General features: G+C 49.3%; 1 protein-coding gene across 1 annotated transcript in view; it reads right to left on the reverse strand.

Moving 5' to 3' along the window:
- LOC117429579 (reticulon-4 receptor-like 1) overlaps positions 1-27,315 on the reverse strand; it is a 52,116-nt gene that overhangs the window by 23,171 nt on the left and 1,630 nt on the right. The gene's annotated exons all lie outside the window — the stretch shown is intronic.

A 27,315-nucleotide genomic window follows, 5' to 3' on the forward strand; every position in this document is an offset into this window, starting at 1 on the left:
TCAATTATGTTACATATTGAATGTATCAGAAAGCAGGGCTAGCCAAGGCCTCAGAACATTTCCTTACCTGCTGTAGCATTTATAGCTTATAGAAACGAAAGTCCAAAGCTTTTTTTCACTCTGGAAATCTGGTAACTCCAAGACCGGGTGGAAACTTATATTAAAGCAAACGTCTGAGAAAAAAAAAAGTTCTATATCCCAAGTAAATTGTCTTCTCTCTGTGATTTATAATATTTCTTAATTTGCGTGTAAAAGTCTTATTTTTCCATATATTTCAAAACAATAATAACAAATAGGGGGTTGAAATGATAAGTGAAGAGGAGGTCGATATTAAAATGTATATTTGTTTCTAATGCAGAACTCCTAAAGCTACTGCCTCCCACACACCCGTATACATTTCAATATAATTAATGGGTGTTTTTGACTTCAGTGTTCTTTAGTACTTCCTCCTAGGCAGTCTGCTTTATCACAATGACATGTCAAGCTGCTACTGATTTCCTGTAGATTGTGTTAGCGTTACTAAAAGCATAGCCAAGTGTAATAAAGCACAGTGAAAGCATGGTAAAGCACAGAGCATGGTAAAGAATAGGGAGGTATGGTAAAGCATGTTAAGTAACATGGATAACCCTGGTAAACCATGGTAAAATGCATAGTATAACTGCAGCATGTGTCTCATCTCCATTGTGGAGTCTGTTTCTCAAGTACCCAGACTTCCAGTGGGGAGACCATGTGTCAGAAGTGGAGCAGCAGAGGGACAGGGCCCAGCAAAGCAGCTTCACTTCGAAACTAATAATAACAATGCTTTGTAATTGGTTGATTTATAGACCTTTCTTTGGATGCGTGCACTGACAGCTGATCCAAATACCATCCGTGTTTAAACCGTAGAAATAGGATCTTCACCTGACACTTTACAGATCTTTACAGACCTAACTGAGCTGTCTCCCTTAATAGGCTAAAACACCCAAACCGCTGACCCGCGGCCCTGCGACCAGAGACAGACAAGCACAAATGAACTTTACAATGGAATAACACGTTTCACCCGACTGAACGCTGCTTCAGTAACTCTGTGCCTGCTGAAGGTTAAAAAACGAGGGCGCCTCTCTCTATCTACCTGCATTCCATGAACTGGGATGGGATCCCTCATCTCTTAACTAGCTACAAATCTCACTGCTGTGTGATGCACTGCCGTTACGGATTCTGTCCTGGAGTTACAAGCTTTATATCCACGAATGCAGACGAGCCCGGCTCTTTTGCATTGTGGTTGATAGAAGCTCGCTTGCGGTGTGTGGGTCGCCGGTTCGAGCACCGTTACATGTGAGACAATGCTGCCCCCTGTGGGTTAGGCTTGTACACTGTTAAGAAGCTTGCTTGGAAGTGTAGCCTGTGTCAGTTACACTTGCTTTTGAATACAATATGTGTGGTTAGTTTTTATAAATGTTTTTTTTTTTTTTTAAAAGAAAGGGATTATCTGTCAGCCTTTCTCCTCCATCCTCCAGAGACCCAACTAGTCGAACGGAAATCATCATAAATGAAGCCCGGTTATACAACCTAAACTGCGCTTCATTCAAATCAATATTTTCATTAAAAGCAACTGAGTTGTATTAAAATATATTTTTAAAAAAATCTATCAAAAGCTCCATCTTCTTCCTCGAACCAGAAAAAAAAAAATCATATATACAAAACGTTTTCATTCATTTGAGACTTTGTGAGTTGGAGATTAAATTTCTTCAGGTTTAAAAAAAAAAAGATTCCATTTCCCATTTAGACTTGACTTCAATTTATTCTAATGGAGGAGATTAGATCTGGAATTACAAACTATGCATATATCTATATATCTAGATAGACAGATAGATAGATAGATAGATAGATAGATAGATAGATAGATAGATAGATAGATAACCGCTGTTGGATGGAATTAGACTTATATAATTATATAATTATACTGTGCTGTACTAGACTATACTACAGTATAACATAATATATTATATACACTGCCAGGACCTTTCAGCCAATCAGAGCGCACGTTTCGCATTCTGTATTCCACGACACATCACGGAGACAGCGGTGACATCACAATCGGCCGTGTACCTCAGTCATTTCACAGTATTCTCTTCATCAAACCTGTTCCAGACAAAATGCTTCCTCGTGTGGGCCGGATGTTTCCCGCAGTGGACCTGGGTTCTTACTTGAGAAACATTTTCAAGAGACATTTTGCCTGTGGCCAATCAGGAGAGACGGTGAGCATGAGTCATCGATCATGTGACCAATGCAAGATGGCTTTGCTCCATTTGTGTGGGGCATACAGCAGGAATGATCAAATGCTGTTTGAAAAAGGTTCTTGACAATGTTTTCTGATAGTGTTTCCTGGCAGTTTTACAGGAGCATGCTTCAGCATGCAGAATCCCTTTTAAACAAAGTCTCACTGAGCAGCCTTCACCTTCATGTTCCGCTCCTCTGCACACTGTCTGTTGCTTAGTGACATTAACATTGCACTGAAATGTGTCTCTGTAGAAATGTGCAGGACCCTGGCAATAAAACATGGAAATCTGTACAGCAGTGGACAGCAGAACTGAACCACACAGAACCGACCCAGTGAAATACTTCGCTTTTGCTTCATTTTAAGGATGCTAACTTATTACTTTTGTAAATTGATTATATAGTACAGTAATCCGTCACATATCCACTTTGATCAAGCTCTTCAGCAACGTCAGTTTATTATTGAACAGAGAAGATGAGTTCAGAGACTGAAGGTTTCGTTCTGTGTTGTGTGCGCTCCGTGTGCTGCCATTGCTGGTAGTGTCACGTGAGCTCTTCAGTGTGTTGATGTGTAAATAAATCCTGTTCGCCTGCAGGGGGCGTATCAGCTTCAACCTCCGTCTGGATCTCCTGCCTGTCACTCAGCAGCGAATGCATGCACCCACACGGCAGACAGCTACCCTGTCACAAGCATGAATCCCCTGTATCTTTCTAAACAAGGGATTTAGGGGAACTCTCAATAATTGTGTGAACATAGTAATTTAAAATAGGATTCATTTATCCAGCTTTTTCCATATCAGCCCTTCCTCACACCGCGGTCGGATTTGTGACCCACTCCTGTATACATGTGTCTGTATGTCTATATCACAAGTGGAAAAACTCCATTCTCTGCTCTCCAGCACTTTAATAACAAGCTCTGGTCTAACCCTCCCCATTATCAATCCCCCCAGAGCCTTGATAATGAGCACCAGAGAGTGTAAACACTTATTCTTTCCAGCAGTGTCCCCCGCAGCCTTCCCCTCGATTTGAATATTTGAAGATTGAACACACCTCTGCCCGTAGGAAGGTGCTCTGCTTTCTCCTTGAATTAAGTGTCTGTTTTTTTTTCTTGAAATGGAACCGGGCCCCCCTGCCCGCCCCCTGGGCCTCCTGGGAGCATCGGCATCTTTAATCTTTCTGTGGAATCAGCAGGGAAGCCCAGAGACAGCAAGCCGCGCTCCAGCGAATTAAACACATAAGCACTGCCACTGGTCATGAGGCTTGTATGAGAGGCTACCAAGCCACAGCCTGTGGAAACATCTAAAAGGTATTTGCTGGAAGATTTTCCAAGAAAAAATGTGTATGTTTTAACTTAGTGAGTATAGCAGTTCTTACACAGCACTGTTACTAACTACAGCAGCTATGAAATGGCATTTTCAAACACACACACACACACCTCCTTGTAAGTTGCATGCTCTATATCAGAATAGAAGAAGAATACAAAAAAATATGCTAAATATCACAAATGAAAAAATAAAAGGTGTTTCTGCAGGGAGCTGAGAAGTGCTGGGACCGGAACTAGCAGACAGAAAGGAAATGGATTTTGGAGTTTGCAGGCTAGCAGGGAAGTGAGAAGTGAGGCAACATCAAGCAACAGGAACCACACAGAGAGAGGGAGCTACCTGGCCTCGAGAAGATCCACAGGGAGGGACAGGGAACAAGCAAGGTATGAAGAAGCATGGGGAAAGTGGACAACGAGTGTGCCAGATTTACCACGGGGGGGCTTGTAAATCGGGGACTGCTGACCTGCGCGGCGTGAACGCGGTGAGGCAGCCCCGCGAGGTTCGGTTGCTGAGAGGCAGTACTCGCGGCCTGCACTCTAATCCCAGGTCTTAACGGATTTCCACTGCGTTTGAAGATCACAGGCCTCTCTGCTGACAGCAGGGCTGAGTGTGTGAGGAGAGGAGAGGGAATGAAACCACACTCAATTATTAATCAGCCTTACACACACTCCCAGAGCTCCGAGACTCAATGCAATGCCCAAGTACATACACGCGTGTGTGTGTGTGTGTGTGTGAGAACATAAACAAACACATCTAATGTGGATGTTACTTCAATGTATATTTACACCGATACAGACACAGACAGGATTTCAAGGTCACTGTCACATTTTGCCTAAAGCGGTTCAGCCTGTGAAATCTGTATATATGAGGTGTTGTCAGTGGGCATGCTTAATCGGATTACAAGTTAATTATTCATAGTATCTGAATTATATTTCTGAACCACATAATGTCATGCAAGAAGATCTTCATCTTCCAATCACTGTGTCTCCTATAAATCTTTCTTTTTGTTTTATGCTACAGTATGAGAACTACTCTGCAATATTCATTCCCAATGCACTGCGTTGCCAGTAATACTGCGGTCTGGTAATGGTTCTGCTCGGGTAATATAAAAGGGATTATAAGGGTAGGAACCAATACACAGCAGTAATCCTACCACATAGTGTCATGGCTGGTATTACAGGGACTTCCCAGTGGGATTTGTTTAAGTCTATCTGAAAAGGTTGGTGAGATGATGGGTATTTTGAGCTGCTCCGGAGGGGTTTGAAGGAATCCTGGCTCCCTGTATCCCTGCAGTCTGACGGACGGGAATGGATTTCCTGTCACTTCACATTCGCGCTCCAGAGTTTCACCTCTCAGAGCTGGACCGCTGCACTGCGAGACATTCAGCAGCGATCTAATTAACCCAAGTAAGGAAAGCATCTCCTTGTCAGTGACTTTCCAAAAGCTTGCCTTTACATTGAGTTAAAGAAAATGCAGAGACAAGCACAGCAAAAACAAGCCCTCATCACTGCAACACCCTGAAGAGATCATTAACCGCGCTTCAAGAATGGAGAAAGCATTTTAAGGAAGATGTTCCACTAGTGCAGTGTCTCCGGGAACGTTACCTATTTATTACCAATACAGTAAAGCAAGGTGTTTTTTTTTTTCCTCATTCAACAACAAAAACATGTGTTTTGCAACAGTGGAAGCCAAGAGTGGTATGGCATGGAATTTCCTATGAGGTATTGGTAGTTCACCATTCCTCCAATGGCATTGCGGTGCCATTGTAGTGGTCCAGCATGGAGGATCGGAGTCCAGATTCACTTTTCCGTCTTTCACAACTTTCTATTCGGATGACCAAACACATTTTTAACAGTCTGAACCAAGATTTTAATTGCTGACAAAATGAATGCGCAAACTTCCAGCTGAAACAAGCTAATAAATCATAATTTGCGATAAATGTCACCTTGCAGGCAGAAAACAATTAGCTGAAAAAAAAAAAAAAAGTCGGCTGGGCACGTACCGTTTTTACTGATTTGCAGCTGGATTTAAAATTCAAACTATTTGCAAAATGCATGCAGCCCTATCATCTTTTAAGGAATGATGATTCACAGCAGGGAATGCAGTGCAGCTGCCCGTGTCTCTTACTGCAGCACAGCCTCTCCCACCTAAAGCGCTGCTCACGAGAAGAAAGGCTTCCTCTACCAACAGAGACAGGAAGGTCAGCTGTGCAGATTCGCTTCTGAAGATCCTGCTTTTTCATTCCGGACACATTCTCGTGTCCCTTCCAGCACAGGGAGGGGGAGCAGTGTGGTAAAGCAGGTCCTCTGCTGCCGTGGCTGATAATGCAATATTAGAAAAGAAAAAGGGCTCATCGATTTCAAGCCAATTCAATTTGTGGCCCTTCTCTGTCCGAGCATTTGATGGTGGGATTAAGGAGCCAGCGGAAGAACTTGAGACAGGGGCGTGTTGTCTAAATGATTGATTACAGTAAGTACTAGAGGTCTTACATGTGCGGTTCTGAAAGAAATACACATCACAGGAAACACATATTATTAAAAAAATAATAATAATACAATAGTAGTTTAAAGGAAGTTCTCAGTTTGTTTTCCTTCCTTTCAGGAAGTGCGTTACTCTTTCACTTCCAGGTCATTCCACCTCAAGAGTGTCTTCACGGTGAAAGCATGTCGCTGTCAGTGAACAGGAGAAGCAGCTGGTCTGTTAGCTACAAACCACTTCAACTTTTATTACAATCCCAGCCCATAACCGAGCTTATCACATTATTGCACTGATTGCTTCAGCTGCTGTCCATATTTGAGCAATTACAGCATTACAATACCATCAGTCTGCATCGTGTTTAATACAGCGATAACCCAAATGAGCTCCAGCACCCAGGGCCTTGTTTTCAAAGTCTTTAATTAAGGAGAATGTTCCAAGTAAATGCAAAAATAGAGCTTCAGAGACCTTGACTAATATCTTTATCTATCTATCTATATCTATATATACATGTATATTGCTGAGTTGCTTGGTTCTGTTGTAAAATTAAGTTTTTTTTTTAGCCTTCCAAAATGAATTATGTGAGTAAATGAAATGAAGGTAGCCACTTGGCTGAATCTGAACCCGGGTCCTGCAGCGAATACCACCAGAGCCCCCGACAAGCCAAGGACATTTCCGTTATGCCACTGTTCCCACTCTCAGCGTCTTGCTGCTATCGGATCCCTCATACTGGGAAAACAAACCCCCCCAAAAACACGGCCCTGACCGTGAGGCTTTCCTTTGCTATCCAGGCGTTCGGGAAACAGGCAGCGTTTTCAGTAAATGGGTCGCAAGGTTTAGCATTTCCACGAGTCAGGATTCTCAACCAGTCAGTGCCGGGCAACACAGACAAACAACGCACGCTTCTTCGTCTTTTATTAAACACAACACGAGGCTCAACGCTCCCATTATGTTTCAGGTCTACTGCGGTTCCCCCCAAGCATTTCCCCATTAGAATTGATTTTTTTTTTTCCTGGCTGGTGTAATTATCATATACACAGCAGAGTCAGCCTGTGTGCTGCTTCCTTTGAATGGCTCCTGCATGTGCACACTCTTTATGTTTCGAATGAATATGACCGATGTCATTCTAGAGCACATTTATAAGAAGCTAATTTCTCAGGGCTTGTTATGCCTCGTTCTCCACTTGCACTGTGAAATTGTGTGCAAAGGGAACTGGAGCTAATCACAATTGCAGTACGAGAAAGGCTAACTCTAAACTCCATGGAGGTGCCTGCTGGAGGACACCAGACCTCTCTCCCTGTCTCTCTCCCTGCTTTCAGGACCCAGAGCCTCCTAACTCTAAACTCCATGGAGGTGCCTGCTGGAGGACACCAGACCTCTCTCCCTGTCTCTCTCCCTGCTGTCAGGACCCAGAGCCTCCTAACTCTAAACTCCATGGAGGTGCCTGCTGGAGGACACCAGACCTCTCTCCCTGTCTCTCTCCCTGCTGTCAGGACCCAGAGCCTCCTAACTCTAAAGCACAGCTCACTGCACCCTCCCTGCCAGACACATTAAAAGAGACAGCTGGCTGCTTCTCAGAGCTCCTGCTTCAAAAGCTTTTATTTACTTTTTTACGACTTAAAGTCAGAACTGTTTGCAAATCTCCAGAGATAATAAAAAAGATAATAAATAAAACAGGAGCCTCTCTCTCACCACTCTCTTCTCTTTCTCTCATCATTGACAGCATCAGTTATACAGCAGTTCCTAGCACAGCCCCTTGGCACAGAACCATCACCAGTGTAGTGCCTCGCTTGTGGGTGACTTGATATTGGGGTACTGTGTATTTTGAGTGGCACATTCACTTGCATAGCAGGTGTAAAGATACCAGGGAGTTATTTATTACTGGCACTCAGATGTCTCAGTAGGATCTCAGAAACTGGGTCAGCCGTTCTCTGTCTGTCTGCGTACTGAGAATAGGAGGGAGGAGGGAAGCTGAATCCTGGATTGCAGTGCGTACACTGTACAACCCCAGGCTGAGACAGAATAAATAACAAGGCTCTCACTGCAGGGCTAGTGGCTTCATAGCTGTTTAATTAGCAAAATATTCTAAATAACCTGTGCAGTATGTACCGCATCAAAGGTACCAGGAACACAGTTAGTATCTGACAACTGTCAAAGGAGCTAATGTCTGGGGCAATCTGGAACAGTTCTGTGAATATCAAAAAGGATTAGTTTACTGCTAGAAACGGCAGACATTTTTAAATAACTCATGAATTAACGCTTTGTGAATTGGGCCTGATCAACGGTGAGTGAAACGTGCAATAAATACAGTTACCAGGCTGTCCAAATCTGGACGTTTGGCAGCAAACCCGCTTCTGCAACAAGCAGTAAAGGGCTAATTAGAGTCTAGGAAACATAGCACCATAGCGGTGTCCAAAGTCAGTCCTTCCACTCCTGGTCTTTGTTCCAGCCATGTTCTAAATTGTTTAACTGAACTAATCAAACCTCCATCCAGACCGTGAAGTCGCTCCTGGAGTGGCATGCCCCCCTGGTCTACAGTGACCACTCCGATGAGTCTGATACAGTGAGTACATTGAAAGAGCATTTGTCTAGGGACCACTCTAAATCCATAGTGTATACAGTCCCTAAATGTCACCTAAATATCGAAGAGCACTTTTATAAGGGCCCTTGGCTGGTCGTTATCAGCAGCCCTCTCTTCATTTCCTTATATTAGATTGGAGGCTGCCTATCCCAGCAGAACTGGCCATGCAATGCTGTAGCTGCACAGACTCCAGACCCCCGCACAGCAAAACGAGCGCTGGGATTTCATTTCACACAAAATGGAGGTTACTGTGACTACCATAAGTCAAACCCATTAGCGTCTGTACAAAGGGGTGAGAATGAGCGGAGATCCGTGCTTTTTGTATTCATCACAGACTGCACCCAGTTCAGAGTGTGAGAGGATGGCAGCTCATGCTCACTGGACCTGTATTATCAGAGAGCCTTCTCTCGTCTTCTCTTCTCTGCTCCCTGCCAGGGAGGAAGCAGCTTGTAATTACTGACAGGGGCCTGTGAACACTAGGAGATAAACCCCGGCTCCACTTAGCTCTGCTAACTGCCCCAAAACATTTCAATTTTCAACTAGCCTTCTTTTTTGTACTAATACAGTAAGGTTTTTAATATAAGCCTCAACCCCACCTAAAAGCCTGGTTCATTATTTTATGATAGGAGCTCCAATACTCCAAATCTAATAGGCTAAGCACACTAAACTGTTTTTAATGTCACAGTTGGGGAAGTGGGAATGGAAACGTACTGCAGAACCAAAAATAAACCTATGGGAATAGTTAGGAGACACAGTTAAGTGATTAGCATAGAAAACACATGCTTTGAAGAGAATTCTTTTTCAGTTTTCTTTCAGCGAACATCTGTTCAAGCAGACAAATGTTTGGGCTGTGCGATCACTTAAACGTTGGTTTTATTATTTTTAGCGATACAGAAGGACTGGCCCCTCTCTCTGGTGTATCTGTCAGCCATTATTATAACTGAGACACTGTCTTGTTAGTACAGCTGCATATCTAATGATTGAGTGTGAATGATTGAAGGAGTGGTTATACTAATGCAATACATACGCCCAAGAGGAAGAAGTCAAGCGAAAACGCATCATAACTTCAAAGTATAAAAAGCAGAGAAAAATCCAAATCTGCATTGACATGCAGTACAATCGCAATGGAAACCTCCACACCTAGGTTCAGAATCCCTTTTTTCATATGAGCTCTGTCTATATAAATGCCACGTTGCAAACCAGACGGAACACATCTACAATTTACAAAAGCTTAGGATCGGCAGTTACAGCACCCGTGCAAAGACCCCGTCATGAGCAGTGACTAGCGATAGAAAAGCATTGCTCTTAAGGGATTCATCGCAGGCACAATCTTGATGCTCAGACAGTACTGCACATCCCTCCCTCTCTCTCTCTCTCTCCCTCAGCAGAAGCAGACTCGGATTTCAGTCTCTGTGTGTGACTCAGAATCCCTCTTGCCGTTCAGTCGGTGTAATTACTTTTCAATCCTTAAGAGGCTGGGACAGGGGTCAGGCTCCGGCATCGGGCTCCTCATAATCACACCGAAGCCTCGGATGCTATTAAACACGGCCAGGGCCCTCCATACAACACGGTGCGCTTTGCAAACTCCCACTGGAACAGCGTTCCGCGTATCGAACCTGCAGGAGCCAGTCCAGTCTAGCCTAAGTGTTTGTTGTCTGAAACCCTACACCCGTCAGTATGCTGCGAGACTCAGCTTAGCAAAGTGCAGTCAAGCACAGTGACAGTAAAGACACGCATTGTAAATCACTGCTAAGTAAACTAAAACACGGTAAGTGCACTGTAGAAGGATGGGGATACAGTCAGATTACAAAGCAAACTTACCACACTGAGCTTGTATAATGTCCAAACTGGGGGGGTCTGTTTCTTTAGGGTTATAATATACTGTAGCGCTACGGCTTGTGAGTTTCGTGTCTTATTGTTGCACAGCTATGTTTTAACATCATTGTCAAGCTTGAACAATACCGCTAGCAGGCTGACTAATCTGATGAACCAGAGCCAACACACTGTTGTTAAGAGTGCTAGGTTTTGATGGTTGTGATAAAAAATAGTCATTTTCTTGCTGATTGATGTTGCATCCTAAAAAAACCAAAAAAACACATCATTACAGAAGCCTTTTGTTATTCGACTCAAGCGTTATTTTAGTTGTGCATGTTGTGCATTTCTTATTTGCAAAAAAAAAAACAGTTGAAAATTTGCAAATGATATAATTCTGGCCTGTCCGATGAAAAGGTACCGGACCACCTGTGATCCGGTGTGATCCGGCACACATTAACCCTTGCAATGGTGCCTCAACAGCATTTTGTTATGTACGGTTTGCTGGTGTGATCTCAGTATGCCCATGGAAAGTGACTTTGAGCTGCTGTCTCTACAAAGGCAAGCTTGTGAGCTCAGTGAGGTCGCTGCATTGTTCCCTGCTGGTGATCAGCCCCCCACCCTACCCCCTCCCCCCTCCCTGCGCAATCACTGACTGTCACTTATACACTGTTTCCAATTTGGATAATGCCTCATGCTGTGTTACACCCAATTATTACATATTTACATTCCGCTGGCTGCATTAATGAATTAATGCACAGTCTGGAAAAACAATTCTGTGATATTATTAACCTGTGAGCCTCCAAGTAAGTGTTTTCAACCGCGGTGACATTGGCTGTCTCGCTAAAACAGACTGGATTGAGTTTGCTGGCTCCTCAGATCTGAGGTACAATGCTATGTTATCTATACTAGACTGTATTGAGTTTGCTGGCTCTCAGATCTGCAGTACAGCACTGAGTTCTCTATACTAGACTGTATTGAATTAGCTGGTTCTCAGATCCCCAGTACAGCACTAAGTTCTCTATACTAGACTGTATTGAATTAGCTGGCTCTCAGATCTGCAGTACAGCACTGAGTTCTCTATACTAGACTGTATTGAATTAGCTGGCTCTCAGATCCACAGCACTGAGTTCTCTATACTAGACTGTATTGAATGAGCTGGCTCTCAGATCCCCAGTACAGCACTGAGTTCTCTATACTAGACTGTATTGGGTTTGCTGGCTCTCAGATCCCCAGTACAGCACTGAGTTCTCTATACTAGACTGTATTGAGTTTGCTGGCTCTCAGATCCCCAGTACAGCACTGAGTTCTCTATACTAGACTCTATTGAGTTTGCTGGCTCTCAGATCCCCAGTTCTGAAGTGATCTCTACACTAGACTGTATGTAACAGAGTGAGAGGATTCCAGTGGCAAAGGGGTTATTGATGCAGAATATTTTATTAAATCACAGAGCGCTGGTCCTCAGTCAGGCTAAGTGAACTCTGACAGCAGCACTGATTAAAACCTGACCTCAATCGCTCATCTTCTGTTGAACAAAACACAGCAGATAAATACAGTATCTTTCCTCTCCCCCTCTCCCTCCCCATCAATTACTTCACTTGTCTTCCTCTCGCTACACCCTTTCTCTCTCTTAATCTCCCTCATTGAAAATAAATAAATAAATAATTTAATTCTATTAGAACCAAAAAAAAACATTTCTTGGCTTGCTCATTTAATTTGTAAGTGTAATTATTTTGGTTTCACCCGTTCAAATATTATTATAATTTTTTTTTAATCAAAAAATAGTTTTCCAATTGGAACAATCTTTAAAATTAACAACAGCGTACTTGCAATTTAGTAAAAAAAACCAAAAAAAACAACACACATACGCATGAAATTACATTGCAAAAGGGAATTGATTTAAGCCATCTCTGAAGTTCATTGTTCATTGTGGAACTGGCCCAGGGTCTGATGTGGTACAACTCCACCAATGGCAGCCTGGTTCCATTGTAGCAGACCCTCAAGACAGACCCGTTTTCATTGCAGTGACGCTGTCCGCATTGCCATTGATTTGCACATGTTTTGGGTATCGAATGAACCAAAAGATGATCCACTTACACAGTACAATATTTAAAAAAATAAAAATCTCTGTTGTACATAAAATCCCTGAACCATAACATGAATCAATACCTCCCAGGGTATCGCTAGTCTTCCGCAGAGGGAGTTATCAGTGACAGGGTATTAGGAAGCCACTGAGAGGAAAGAGCTTACACATTGCTGCTATAATGATTGCATTGATACTTCACAACCAGCATTGAAACGAAGTGTATTAAAATCACACGCACCGTATTGACAATGCATGTGACAAACCCAACACCTGCTGTATCAAGCATTCTCACATCATCTACCTGCTAATTTCCTATTTATAAAACTGATCCTGTCACGCTGACAGATAGATAGACAGATAAAGTAATTAACACAAGCATTCTAAAAATGGCAACAGCATTCTGATTAAAAAGAATCTTGGCCTGCCCTTTAAGAATATTTGCCATCTGAACATCGTCTTTTAATTATTATTATTATTATTATTATTACTTCAATATCTAACTCTGAAAATGAACGTTATTTCAACAAGCTGACACCCCAGATCGTTACAAAATGGATCATCAGATAAATCGACAGACAGGCGGAGACAGAGAGCTTGACAGACAGATACAGATACAGTTACAGAAATGTGGGATGTTTTCAGAAAGAGATCCCTGCTCCCGATTACAGCCTGCGAGAGGATGCAAGCTGCAACATTGCTGATTATTTCCAGGTGAGAAGTCACAGCTCGCTGGCCCATGTGAACAGCCATGTGGTTAGGGCTGTGCACCTCCAGGGAGGGATGCTGTGCAGTATCTAGCAGCACAAGGAGTCCCATTACTTCTCAGAGGGCAGTGTATCTGTTCTATTTATGTATACCTGTGACTATGTATCTGTCTGTATACTGTAGCCATCCTGCCTGTCTGTATGTGTCCATCTATCAGCTTACTGTCTCTGTCAACACCCTCCACGTTTCCTATAAAGCAAAGTGTGACAAAGCATGGCAAAGCATAGGGAATCATTGCAAAGCCCAGAGAGGTATGGTAAAGCATATAAAAAACCCTGGGACATCGTGGTCAACGATGGTAAACACATAGTATCGCCAGAGGAAAAAGCCATGCATAATACTAAAATAGTGTGGTACTCTTTTATAAGGGTATATGCAATATATTTATCTTGTATGGTAAATTATTTCATTCCATAGAGACACTTACTGAAGGGAATGACCTGGTCGAGGCTTTTTTAAAAGGTGATCAGCTATTTTTTTTAAAAATTGTGTTTTTTGCAATACAGATTTTATACCAGGAGCTCATACTTGGAAGATAACACCTTTTTTTTTTTTTTTTTTTTTTTTTTTTAATCGACCCCTAAGCATTAGCACAACTTAAGAATAAGCAATCTGCTTAACAGTTTAATGCAATTACCCTGAAAGCGCAATTACCAGAACCAGATAAGTGCATTATCAGAAGAACGACTCACGGCTTCATGTAGTTAGCAGGAATATGCAATTATCAGGCTTGCAATTAGGGGGGATACAATGGGTCAGGAAAATCCATTTGCAGCTTCGCCACGTTTTGAGTCCTTAAACCGAGAAATGCTGGCAAATTGCTCATTCAGGCTGTTGATTACTGAATCAGTCTGTTCATTATCCTTCAGTATTGAATGGAGCAGTCCAGAGCAGGAGCTGGCACCTCCAATCCTGGAATAGCGTTACCATGTGACTCCATGTTCACTAGGCCAGTTTAAAACAGTTGAGGCTTTTCAACTCACACCCCAATGCATTCTGGTACCTTTTACCGCAGGACTACACTTACCAGAATGCATTGCGGTGCGAGTTGAAAAGCCTGAGCTGTCCCACACTGTTCTAGTGTATATGAAGAGACTTGATTAGAGGCAGCCACCGAACACTTTTAAGCATCCAATAAATACACCCAATGATTGTGTTGTTATATATCATTATTTTAACACGGCCCATTTTTTCACTCTGAAAATCTGGTAATCCAACCATGAACTGATATTATTCACAGTCTGGAAATCCCAAAGGGAGGCGAAAACAAAAACATCTCAGAACCAAGATTTAGTTTTTCCCATTTATCCCAATATTCACCTATGGATTATGTGTGTTTACATTTAATGTGGCAGCCACAGTTTGTAGCACACTCAGGTTGGCTCTTCTCAAGAGGCGGTAAACGAACGAGACGTTTCTGTTGCATTGTGGGATTGAGGAGGACCTCCTTTTCAAGCATTGAGATTGATCTGAATACAGAATCATTAGCAGCAACAGAGCCTGCTGGGAAAAAAAATCTATTAATTCAAAAACCGAGCCAAGAAGTGCCTCATCTAAAATATGCAAAAATGCACAAAAAAAGAAGCAAAAACACTGGGAAGGTCTGGGAGAAAAAAAGAAAGCAAAAAATGACAGGAGTGCGCAGAAATGGAAGCTGCAGCCCTAACAAGGCAGGAGACCTACATTCACAATCATTTTGGGAATCAAAACAGTTATTAATAATTCAACATGAAAAAAAAAACCTGCAGCAAAAACCACTCTGGGGCTGTGCTAAGGAGGGAGGGAGGGAGGGAGGAGGGAGGGGCAGAGAGTGAGAGATAGGAGAGCTACAGTGTGGAAGGTAGTGGGTTTGAGAAGCTCAGGGGTTATAGTGCTGGGCTGCAGTGTGGAAGGCAGTGGGTTTGAGTAGTTCAGGGGTTATAGTGCTGGGCTGCAGTGTGGAAGGCAATGGGTTTGAGTAGCTCAGGGGTTATAGTGCTGGGCTGCAGTGTGGAAGGCAGTGGTTTTGAGTAGCTCAGTGGTTAGAGCACTGGACTGCAGTGTGGAAGGTAGTGGGTTTGAGTAGCTCAGTGGTTACAGTGCTGAGCTGCAGTGTGGAAGGTAGTGGGTTTGAGTAGCTCAGTGTTAGAGTGCTGGGCTGCAGTGTGGAAGGCAGTGGGTTTGAGTAGCTCAGTGGTTATAGTGCTGGGCTGCAGTGTGGAAGGTAGTGGGTTTGAGTAGCTCAGTGGTTATAGTGCTGAGCTGCATTGTGGAAGGTAGTGGGTTTGAGAAGCTCAGTGGTTAGAGTGCTGGGCTGCAGTGTGGAAGGTAGTGGGTTTGAGTAGCTCAGGGGTTATAGTGCTGAGCTGCAGTGTGGAAGGTAGTGGATTTGAGTAGCTCAGTGTTAGAGTGCTGGGCTGCAGTGTGGAAGGCAGTGGGTTTGAGTAGCTCAGTGGTTATAGTGCTGAGCTGCATTGTGGAAGGCAGTGGATTTGAGTAGCTCAGGGGTTATAGTGCTGGGCTGCAGTGTGGAAGGTAGTGGGTTTGAGTAGCTCAGTGGTTAGGTTTTACGTTAAAGAAATCAAATCAAACAGCGCGCCACGGACACCTCGCTGTCAAATAAAAGCAAAGGAAGGGCGCAGCTGGCCGGCACATCTGCCTTGTTGGCTCTGCATTGCAGGGCTGACATTTACACTGGCAGCCCCACACACTGCCCTCATGTCCTGGAAATGGTCTCTCTGCTTCAGAAAAGTGCAGCCCATTCGAGGAGCTAGAGTCTATTTTTAGCACTGTCGGGGGTGACTGTGTGTGCCATCGGTACATTCATAGAAACGTTTAAAAAAAAAAAATCCTATTGGGATCTCGTTTATATTCTAGCGTATTAGCTTAAACAAACCCTAGCAGAACCACCAATAGCAGACCGCAGCATTACCAGCAAGGGGAGCAAATACTGCACAGTACAGTCTTCCTGAAAAAGCACCACGCTGAGTGCCTGGTACAGATTTGGTGTCATGGCACTGCAGTGGATTATCAGCATTGTGAGAAGTCGGGATGTCACAATATGTGGCACCATTCTTCCCCTGTCTCTCTTACCCCTTTCCTCTCCTCTCTCCTCCTCCTTCTCTCTCCCTATTCCTTTCCTCTCTCTCTTTACCCCCACCCTTCTCACACTCTCTCTCCTCCTTCCCTCACCCCTATGCCTTCCTCTCCCTGCTCCCCTCTTCTCCTCTCTCAGTGTTAAGCCACACTAATAACCTTTTTGCACGCCCTGAATTACAATCAGGAGATACAGGATGAAACAGCATTTTGGATATTAGCTCTAACTGCTGTTATCATACCAACTGAAATTGTGTAAATTAGCTGTACCGCAGTCATAAACATCTATTAACATTATTATATTATTATATGAGAGAGAGAGAGAGAGAGAGAGAGCTCTGCTACACACACCCTTTGAAATTAATTTCCAATCGCTGTGTCTCCTATATGGGTCACATGATAAAACCACATGAAAAAAAGAACAAGCAAGCTCCCTGAAGGCATTGTTGTTGAAGGATCTCTTGTCTGTAAAATTTTCAATTTGACGCAAGATTCGCAAATAGCAATTACTAAATCTATTTACAGCACAACCAGACAACAGATTAATCACTGCTGGAATGGGAAGGCGGCATTTGAAACAGCCTGCAGAAATAAAGGACTGGATCATGGCAGGTCATTTGAAGACAGACAGGAGAGAGGACTGCTAGAAACACAAACACGGTAGGGGAGACCGGGGACAGTTGTAACACGGGACGGTTGTAACACCTTGAATCTCTCCAATCACAAGCAAGCTAGAGAGCCGTCACTCACTCTGCACATGCTCAGTTCAGCTCTCTGTCTGCCTGTGGAAGAGAAGCTGTCTGTGTTATCCAGTGTATGGATCCAGACTTTGAGCATTCTCATCCCTGATCTCTGTACTTAGAATTCACACAATTGATTGCTCTTGTTGTTTCTTGCTGGAACATGAGGTTTAGTAATGGCTTCCTGGGTTGGGGCCAGTTGTAACACGTGTTACAATTGACCCCATACACCATTAGCTGAACTATATTTGGGCACATGATTCTTGCACTGCAGGAAACAAAACCTCTCTTCGCTAACTGAACCCAGACCACTGCTCATTATCGTGACAGAGATGAGAAGCTGTCAGTATCACACTGTGCTAACGAGACGCCCACTCCAACACCAAATCTATAAGCATGGCGAAGGGGTGGGAGGTTCTGATAGTAAAACATGCATCAACACCACCGCCCTCCTCAGCGCAAACACCATCCACTCCAACACCACCGCCCTCCTCAGCGCAAACACCATCCGCTCCAACACCACCGCCCTCCTCAGCGCAAACACCATCCGCTCCAACACCACCGCCCTCCTCAGAGCAAACACCATCCACTCCAACACCACCGCCCTCCTCAGAGCAAACACCATCCGCTCCAACACCACCGCCCTCCTCAGAGCAAACACCATCCACTCCAACACCACCGCCCTCCTCAGCGCAAACACCATCCACTCCAACACCACCGCCCTCCTCAGAGCAAACACCATCCACTCCAACACCACCGCCCTCCTCAGAGCAAACACCATCCACTCCAACACCACCGCCCTCCTCAGAGCAAACACCATCCACTCCAACACCACCGCCCTCCTCAGAGCAAACACCATCCACTCCAACACCACCGCCCTCCTCAGAGCAAACACCATCCGCTCCAACACCACCGCCCTCCTCAGAGCAAACACCATCCTCTCCAACATCACCGCCCTCCTCAGAGCAAACACCATCCGCTCCAACACCACCGCCCTCCTCAGAGCAAACACCATCCGCTCCAACACCACCGCCCTCCTCAGCGCAAACACAATCCACTCCAACACCACCGCCCTCCTCAGCGCAAACACAATCCGCTCCGACACCACCGCCCTCCTCAGCGCAAACACAATCCACTCCAACACCACCGCCCTCCTCAGCGCAAACACCATCCACTCCCACACCACCGCCCTCCTCAGCGCAAACACCATCCGCTCCAACACCACCGCCCTCCTCAGAGCAAACACCATCCTCTCCAACACCACCGCCCTCCTCAGCGCAAACACCATCCACTCCAACACCACCGCCCTCCTCAGAGCAAACACCATCCGCTCCAACACCACCGCCCTCCTCAGCGCAAACACCATCCGCTCCAACATCACCACCCTCCTCAGAGCAAACACCATCCGCTCAAACACCACCGCCCTCCTCAGAGCAAACACCATCCGCTCCAACACCACCGCCCTCCTCAGCGCAAACACCATCCGCTCCAACACCACCGCCCTCCTCAGAGCAAACACCATCCGCTCCAACACCACCGCCCTCCTCAGAGCAAACACCATCCGCTCCAACACCACCGCCCTCCTCAGCGCAAACACCATCCGCTCCAACACCACCGCCCTCCTCAGAGCAAACACCATCCGCTCCGACACCACCGCCCTCCTCAGCGCAAACACCATCCGCTCCAACACCACCGCCCTCCTCAGCGCAAACACCATCCGCTCCAACACCACCGCCCTCCTCAGCGCAAACACCATCCGCTCCAACACCACCGCCCTCCTCAGCGCAAACACCATCCGCTCCAACACCACCGCCCTCCTCAGCGCAAACACCATCCACTCCAACACCACCGCCCTCCTCAGCGCAAACACCATCCACTCCAACACCACCGCCCTCCTCAGCGCAAACACCATCCACTCCAACACCACCGCCCTCCTCAGCGCAAACACCATCCACTCCAACACCACCGCCCTCCTCAGAGCAAACACCATCCGCTCCGACACCACCGCCCTCCTCAGCGCAAACACCATCCGCTCCAACACCACCGCCCTCCTCAGAGCAAACACCATCCGCTCCGACACCACCGCCCTCCTCAGCGCAAACACCATCCACTCCAACACCACCGCCCTCCTCAGAGCAAACACCATCCGCTCCAACACCACCACCCTCCTCAGAGCAAACACCATCCGCTCCAACACCACCGCCCTCCTCAGCGCAAACACCATCCGCTCCAACACCACCGCCCTCCTCAGCGCAAACACCATCCACACCAACACCACCACCCTCCTCAGCGCAAACACCATCCACTCCAACACCACCGCCCTCCTCAGCGCAAACACCATCCACTCCAACACCACCGCCCTCCTCAGCGCAAACACCATCCGCTCCAACACCACCGCCCTCCTCAGCGCAAACACCATCCGCTCCAACACCACCGCCCTCCTCAGCGCAAACACCATCCGCTCCAACACCACCGCCCTCCTCAGCGCAAACACCATCCGCTCCAACACCACCGCCCTCCTCAGCGCAAACACCATCCGCTCCAACACCACCGCCCTCCTCAGCGCAAACACCATCCACTCCAACACCACCGCCCTCCTCAGAGCAAACACCATCCGCTCCAACACCACCGCCCTCCTCAGCGCAAACACCATCCGCTCCAACACCACCGCCCTCCTCAGCGCAAACACCATCCACTCCAACACCACCGCCCTCCTCAGCGCAAACACCATCCGCTCCAACACCACCGCCCTCCTCAGCGCAAACACCATCCGCTCCAACACCACCGCCCTCCTCAGAGCAAACACCATCCGCTCCCACACCACCGCCCTCCTCAGCGCAAACACCATCCACTCCGACACCACCGCCCTCCTCAGAGCAAACACCATCCGCTCCGACACCACCGCCCTCCTCAGCGCAAACACCATCCGCTCCAACACCACCGCCCTCCTCAGCGCAAACACCATCCGCTCCAACACCACCGCCCTCCTCAGCGCAAACACCATCCACTCCAACACCACCGCCCTCCTCAGCGCAAACACCATCCACTCCAACACCACCGCCCTCCTCAGCGCAAACACCATCCACTCCAACACCACCGCCCTCCTCAGCGCAAACACCATCCACTCCAACACCACCGCCCTCCTCAGCGCAAACACCATCCGCTCCCACACCACCGCCCTCCTCAGCGCAAACACCATCCACTCCGACACCACCGCCCTCCTCAGAGCAAACACCATCCGCTCCGACACCACCGCCCTCCTCAGCGCAAACACCATCCGCTCCAACACCACCGCCCTCCTCAGCGCAAACACCATCCGCTCCAACACCACCGCCCTCCTCAGCGCAAACACCATCCGCTCCAACACCACCGCCCTCCTCAGCGCAAACACCATCCGCTCCAACACCACCGCCCTCCTCAGCGCAAACACCATCCACTCCAACACCACCGCCCTCCTCAGCGCAAACACCATCCACTCCAACACCACCGCCCTCCTCAGCGCAAACACCATCCACTCCAACACCACCGCCCTCCTCAGAGCAAACACCATCCGCTCCGACACCACCGCCCTCCTCAGCGCAAACACCATCCGCTCCAACACCACCGCCCTCCTCAGAGCAAACACCATCCGCTCCGACACCACCGCCCTCCTCAGCGCAAACACCATCCACTCCAACACCACCGCCCTCCTCAGAGCAAACACCATCCGCTCCAACACCACCACCCTCCTCAGAGCAAACACCATCCGCTCCAACACCACCGCCCTCCTCAGCGCAAACACCATCCGCTCCAACACCACCGCCCTCCTCAGCGCAAACACCATCCGCTCCAACACCACCGCCCTCCTCAGAGCAAACACCATCCGCTCCAACACCACCGCCCTCCTCAGCGCAAACACCATCCGCTCCAACACCACCGCCCTCCTCAGCGCAAACACCATCCGCTCCAACACCACCGCCCTCCTCAGCGCAAACACCATCCGCTCCAACACCACCGCCCTCCTCAGCGCAAACACCATCCGCTCCAACACCACCGCCCTCCTCAGCGCAAACACCATCCGCTCCAACACCACCGCCCTCCTCAGAGCAAACACCATCCGCTCCAACACCACCGCCCTCCTCAGCGCAAACACCATCCGCTCCAACACCACCGCCCTCCTCAGCGCAAACACCATCCGCTCCAACACCACCGCCCTCCTCAGCGCAAACACCATCCGCTCCAACACCACCGCCCTCCTCAGAGCAAACACCATCCGCTCCCACACCACCGCCCTCCTCAGCGCAAACACCATCCACTCCGACACCACCGCCCTCCTCAGCGCAAACACCATCCACTCCAACACCACCGCCCTCCTCAGCGCAAACACCATCCGCTCCAACACCACCGCCCTCCTCAGCGCAAACACCATCCGCTCCAACACCACCGCCCTCCTCAGCGCAAACACCATCCGCTCCAACACCACCGCCCTCCTCAGCGCAAACACCATCCGCTCCAACACCACCGCCCTCCTCAGCGCAAACACCATCCACTCCAACACCACCGCCCTCCTCAGCGCAAACACCATCCGCTCCAACACCACCGCCCTCCTCAGCGCAAACACCATCCGCTCCAACACCACCGCCCTCCTCAGAGCAAACACCATCCGCTCCCACACCACCGCCCTCCTCAGCGCAAACACCATCCACTCCGACACCACCGCCCTCCTCAGAGCAAACACCATCCGCTCCGACACCACCGCCCTCCTCAGCGCAAACACCATCCGCTCCAACACCACCGCCCTCCTCAGCGCAAACACCATCCGCTCCAACACCACCGCCCTCCTCAGCGCAAACACCATCCACTCCAACACCACCGCCCTCCTCAGCGCAAACACCATCCACTCCAACACCACCGCCCTCCTCAGCGCAAACACCATCCACTCCAACACCACCGCCCTCCTCAGCGCAAACACCATCCACTCCAACACCACCGCCCTCCTCAGCGCAAACACCATCCGCTCCCACACCACCGCCCTCCTCAGCGCAAACACCATCCACTCCGACACCACCGCCCTCCTCAGAGCAAACACCATCCGCTCCGACACCACCGCCCTCCTCAGCGCAAACACCATCCGCTCCAACACCACCGCCCTCCTCAGCGCAAACACCATCCGCTCCAACACCACCGCCCTCCTCAGCGCAAACACCATCCGCTCCAACACCACCGCCCTCCTCAGCGCAAACACCATCCGCTCCAACACCACCGCCCTCCTCAGCGCAAACACCATCCACTCCAACACCACCGCCCTCCTCAGCGCAAACACCATCCACTCCAACACCACCGCCCTCCTCAGCGCAAACACCATCCACTCCAACACCACCGCCCTCCTCAGAGCAAACACCATCCGCTCCGACACCACCGCCCTCCTCAGCGCAAACACCATCCGCTCCAACACCACCGCCCTCCTCAGAGCAAACACCATCCGCTCCGACACCACCGCCCTCCTCAGCGCAAACACCATCCGCTCCAACACCACCGCCCTCCTCAGCGCAAACACCATCCACTCCGACACCACCGCCCTCCTCAGCGCAAACACCATCCACTCCAACACCACCGCCCTCCTCAGCGCAAACACCATCCACTCCAACACCACCGCCCTCCTCAGCGCAAACACCATCCGCTCCAACACCACCGCCCTCCTCAGCGCAAACACCATCCGCTCCAACACCACCGCCCTCCTCAGCGCAAACACCATCCGCTCCAACACCACCGCCCTCCTCAGCGCAAACACCATCCGCTCCAACACCACCGCCCTCCTCAGAGCAAACACCATCCGCTCCCACACCACCGCCCTCCTCAGAGCAAACACCATCCGCTCCAACACCACCGCCCTCCTCAGCGCAAACACCATCCGCTCCAACACCACCGCCCTCCTCAGAGCAAACACCATCCGCTCCAACACCACCGCCCTCCTCAGAGCAAACACCATCCGCTCCAACACCACCGCCCTCCTCAGCGCAAACACCATCCGCTCCCACACCACCGCCCTCCTCAGCGCAAACACCATCCACTCCAACACCACCGCCCTCCTCAGCGCAAACACCATCCGCTCCAACACCACCGCCCTCCTCAGCGCAAACACCATCCGCTCCAACACCACCGCCCTCCTCAGCGCAAACACCATCCACTCCAACACCACCGCCCTCCTCAGCGCAAACACCATCCACTCCAACACCACCGCCCTCCTCAGCGCAAACACCATCCACTCCAACACCACCGCCCTCCTCAGAGCAAACACCATCCGCTCCGACACCACCGCCCTCCTCAGCGCAAACACCATCCACTCCAACACCACCGCCCTCCTCAGAGCAAACACCATCCGCTCCAACACCACCACCCTCCTCAGAGCAAACACCATCCGCTCCAACACCACCGCCCTCCTCAGCGCAAACACCATCCGCTCCAACACCACCGCCCTCCTCAGCGCAAACACCATCCACTCCAACACCACCGCCCTCCTCAGCGCAAACACCATCCACTCCAACACCACCGCCCTCCTCAGCGCAAACACCATCCACTCCAACACCACCGCCCTCCTCAGCGCAAACACCATCCGCTCCAACACCACCGCCCTCCTCAGCGCAAACACCATCCGCTCCAACACCACCGCCCTCCTCAGCGCAAACACCATCCGCTCCAACACCACCGCCCTCCTCAGCGCAAACACCATCCACTCCAACACCACCGCCCTCCTCAGCGCAAACACCATCCACTCCAACACCACCGCCCTCCTCAGCGCAAACACCATCCGCTCCAACACCACCGCCCTCCTCAGAGCAAACACCATCCGCTCCGACACCACCGCCCTCCTCAGCGCAAACACCATCCGCTCCAACACCACCGCCCTCCTCAGCGCAAACACCATCCGCTCCAACACCACCGCCCTCCTCAGCGCAAACACCATCCGCTCCAACACCACCGCCCTCCTCAGAGCAAACACCATCCGCTCCGACACCACCGCCCTCCTCAGAGCAAACACCATCCGCTCCCACACCACCGCCCTCCTCAGCGCAAACACCATCCGCTCCAACACCACCGCCCTCCTCAGCGCAAACACCATCCGCTCCAACACCACCGCCCTCCTCAGCGCAAACACCATCCACTCCAACACCACCGCCCTCCTCAGCGCAAACACCATCCGCTCCCACACCACCGCCCTCCTCAGCGCAAACACCATCCGCTCCAACACCACCGCCCTCCTCAGCGCAAACACCATCCGCTCCGACACCACCGCCCTCCTCAGCGCAAACACCATCCGCTCCAACACCACCGCCCTCCTCAGCGCAAACACCATCCGCTCCAACACCACCGCCCTCCTCAGAGCAAACACCATCCACTCCAACACCACCGCCCTCCTCAGAGCAAACACCATCCACTCCAACACCACCGCCCTCCTCAGAGCAAACACCATCCACTCCAACACCACCGCCCTCCTCAGAGCAAACACCATCCACTCCAACACCACCGCCCTCCTCAGAGCAAACACCATCCGCTCCAACACCACCGCCCTCCTCAGCGCAAACACCATCCGCTCCAACACCACAGCCCTCCTCAGAGCAAACACCATCCACTCCAACACCACCGCCCTCCTCAGAGCAAACACCATCCGCTCCAACACCACCGCCCTCCTCAGCGCAAACACCATCCGCTCCCACACCACCGCCCTCCTCAGCGCAAACACCATCCACTCCGACACCACCGCCCTCCTCAGAGCAAACACCATCCGCTCCGACACCACCGCCCTCCTCAGCGCAAACACCATCCGCTCCAACACCACCGCCCTCCTCAGAGCAAACACCATCCACTCCAACACCACCGCCCTCCTCAGCGCAAACACCATCCTCTCCAACACCACCGCCCTCCTCAGCGCAAACACCATCCACTCCCACACCACCGCCCTCCTCAGCGCAAACACCATCCGCTCCAACACCACCGCCCTCCTCAGCGCAAACACCATCCGCTCCCACACCACCGCCCTCCTCAGAGCAAACACCATCCGCTCCAACACCACCGCCCTCCTCAGAGCAAACACCATCCGCTCCGACACCACCGCCCTCCTCAGAGCAAACACCATCCACTCCAACACCACCGCCCTCCTCAGCGCAAACACCATCCGCTCCAACACCACCGCCCTCCTCAGCGCAAACACCATCCACTCCAACACCACCGCCCTCCTCAGCGCAAACACCATCCACTCCAACACCACCGCCCTCCTCAGAGCAAACACCATCCACTCCAACACCACCGCCCTCCTCAGCGCAAACACCATCCGCTCCAACACCACCGCCCTCCTCAGCGCAAACACCATCCACTCCAACACCACCGCCCTCCTCAGCGCAAACACCATCCGCTCCAACACCACGCCCTCCTCAGCGCAAACACCATCCACTCCAACACCACCGCCCTCCTCAGCGCAAACACCATCCGCTCCAACACCACCGCCCTCCTCAGAGCAAACACCATCCGCTCCAACACCACCGCCCTCCTCAGCGCAAACACCATCCGCTCCAACACCACCGCCCTCCTCAGCGCAAACACCATCCTCTCCAACACCACCGCCCTCCTCAGCGCAAACACCATCCTCTCCAACACCACCGCCCTCCTCAGCGCAAACACCATCCGCTCCAACACCACCGCCCTCCTCAGAGCAAACACCATCCACTCCAACACCACCGCCCTCCTCAGAGCAAACACCATCCGCTCCAACACCACCGCCTGATTTTGTATTAGTCAGTTATAACCAGAAGTACTCTTTCGGTGGTCAGATCCGAGCCCGCATTGTATTCTTTTTTAGTTGCACACGCATTGATAAGACACGGTACAGTAAGGCAACTGCTTACCTTCAGGCACAAACACATACATACCCGACTTTAGATGCGTGGCTTATAAATGTACTGTGCTGTCCTGCTTAATACAGCCTTTTTTAAACAGGCGTATTATAATAGTCCTCAGATGATTGTGTGCAGAACTGCCTGGGTATATAAAACACACAGCTATCCAGAGAGGATTTTACAGTGCTTTGCATATGAATGGAACTGGCAGCGTAGCCAAATATTATTCAGGTCGTGCGCAAACGAAATTATTCAGCAAAGCGGCTTGCGGCTAAGTTGGACTATACTGTAATATCTAACACACACACCGCTGTAACTAAAAAATAACAACCTGAAAAGCACGCAGCGCTCTTGTTCCGCTCTCGGTGCATGACATGCAGAGGTCAGGGAGCTACACGTGAGATCACGAGCGCTGCTGCGCTGGAGCGGTTCAGGGAGCAGCTCTAGACCGGAGCACGGCTCCATTGCAAGCAACACGACCCCTCTGAGCGCTACCGTGTCATGTCAATTCAATTATCAGAAGATAACGCGCTGCTTAAAAAAATACGAACATTAAATGTAAAAGGAAGGACAGACTGTAGAATATAAAATGGTAGTCTTTACTTTACACACAGGGGATCGGTCCATAAAAACAAATACATAACAAAATACCCTTCGGGTAATTTCAGTGGCTGCATGTGTTTCTTCTTCTATATAAACAGACACCCCCCTTCCTGAAGTTATATTGCAACATAACTAACCACCCCTCCACTCCAGTTATGTTCATGGTGTTGATAATGAATAGCCGCTGGGTATCCGAGCAGCGCGACTCGCGCACACACAGTCACAGCGTTCCAGCATGTTTGCAATGCCAACACTGATGCGCGCTCGTTTTTTTTTTTTTTGTTTTTTTTTGGCACTGTCCTGCAAACGCTCTACAAACCGTAGCCTCTACCACCCCCCCTTCCCCCGACAAAAAAAACCATTATCGACGAACTTTCCCTGTTCTGTACAGTTCAACGGCGCCCGTCCACGGTGCTGAAACAGAGACGCTTGAGCTGCACAGCGCACCGTCAAATCAAACCAAAGCGCTCGAGTCAGAGAAGTAGCAACTAGGAAAGAAAACCTGCAGTGCGGCAACCCTTTCTATTTTTAACAATAATATTACGCGATATGGAGTCATGTTTTATGCACACTACAAAGTAAGACGACACTGAAAGTAACATGCACGGGAGACAAGGCGGTAAACCAAACAAGAAATAGCCATCTATCAATGCCTCCAGTACTTATATACTGCACACGTGTGCACAAATACGAGGTAGCCCGTTATATACCGAGCACTTACCTGATAATC

This window comes from Acipenser ruthenus, chromosome 24 (genome assembly GCF_902713425.1).
Source record: "Acipenser ruthenus chromosome 24, fAciRut3.2 maternal haplotype, whole genome shotgun sequence".
Lineage (NCBI taxonomy): Eukaryota > Metazoa > Chordata > Actinopteri > Acipenseriformes > Acipenseridae > Acipenser > Acipenser ruthenus.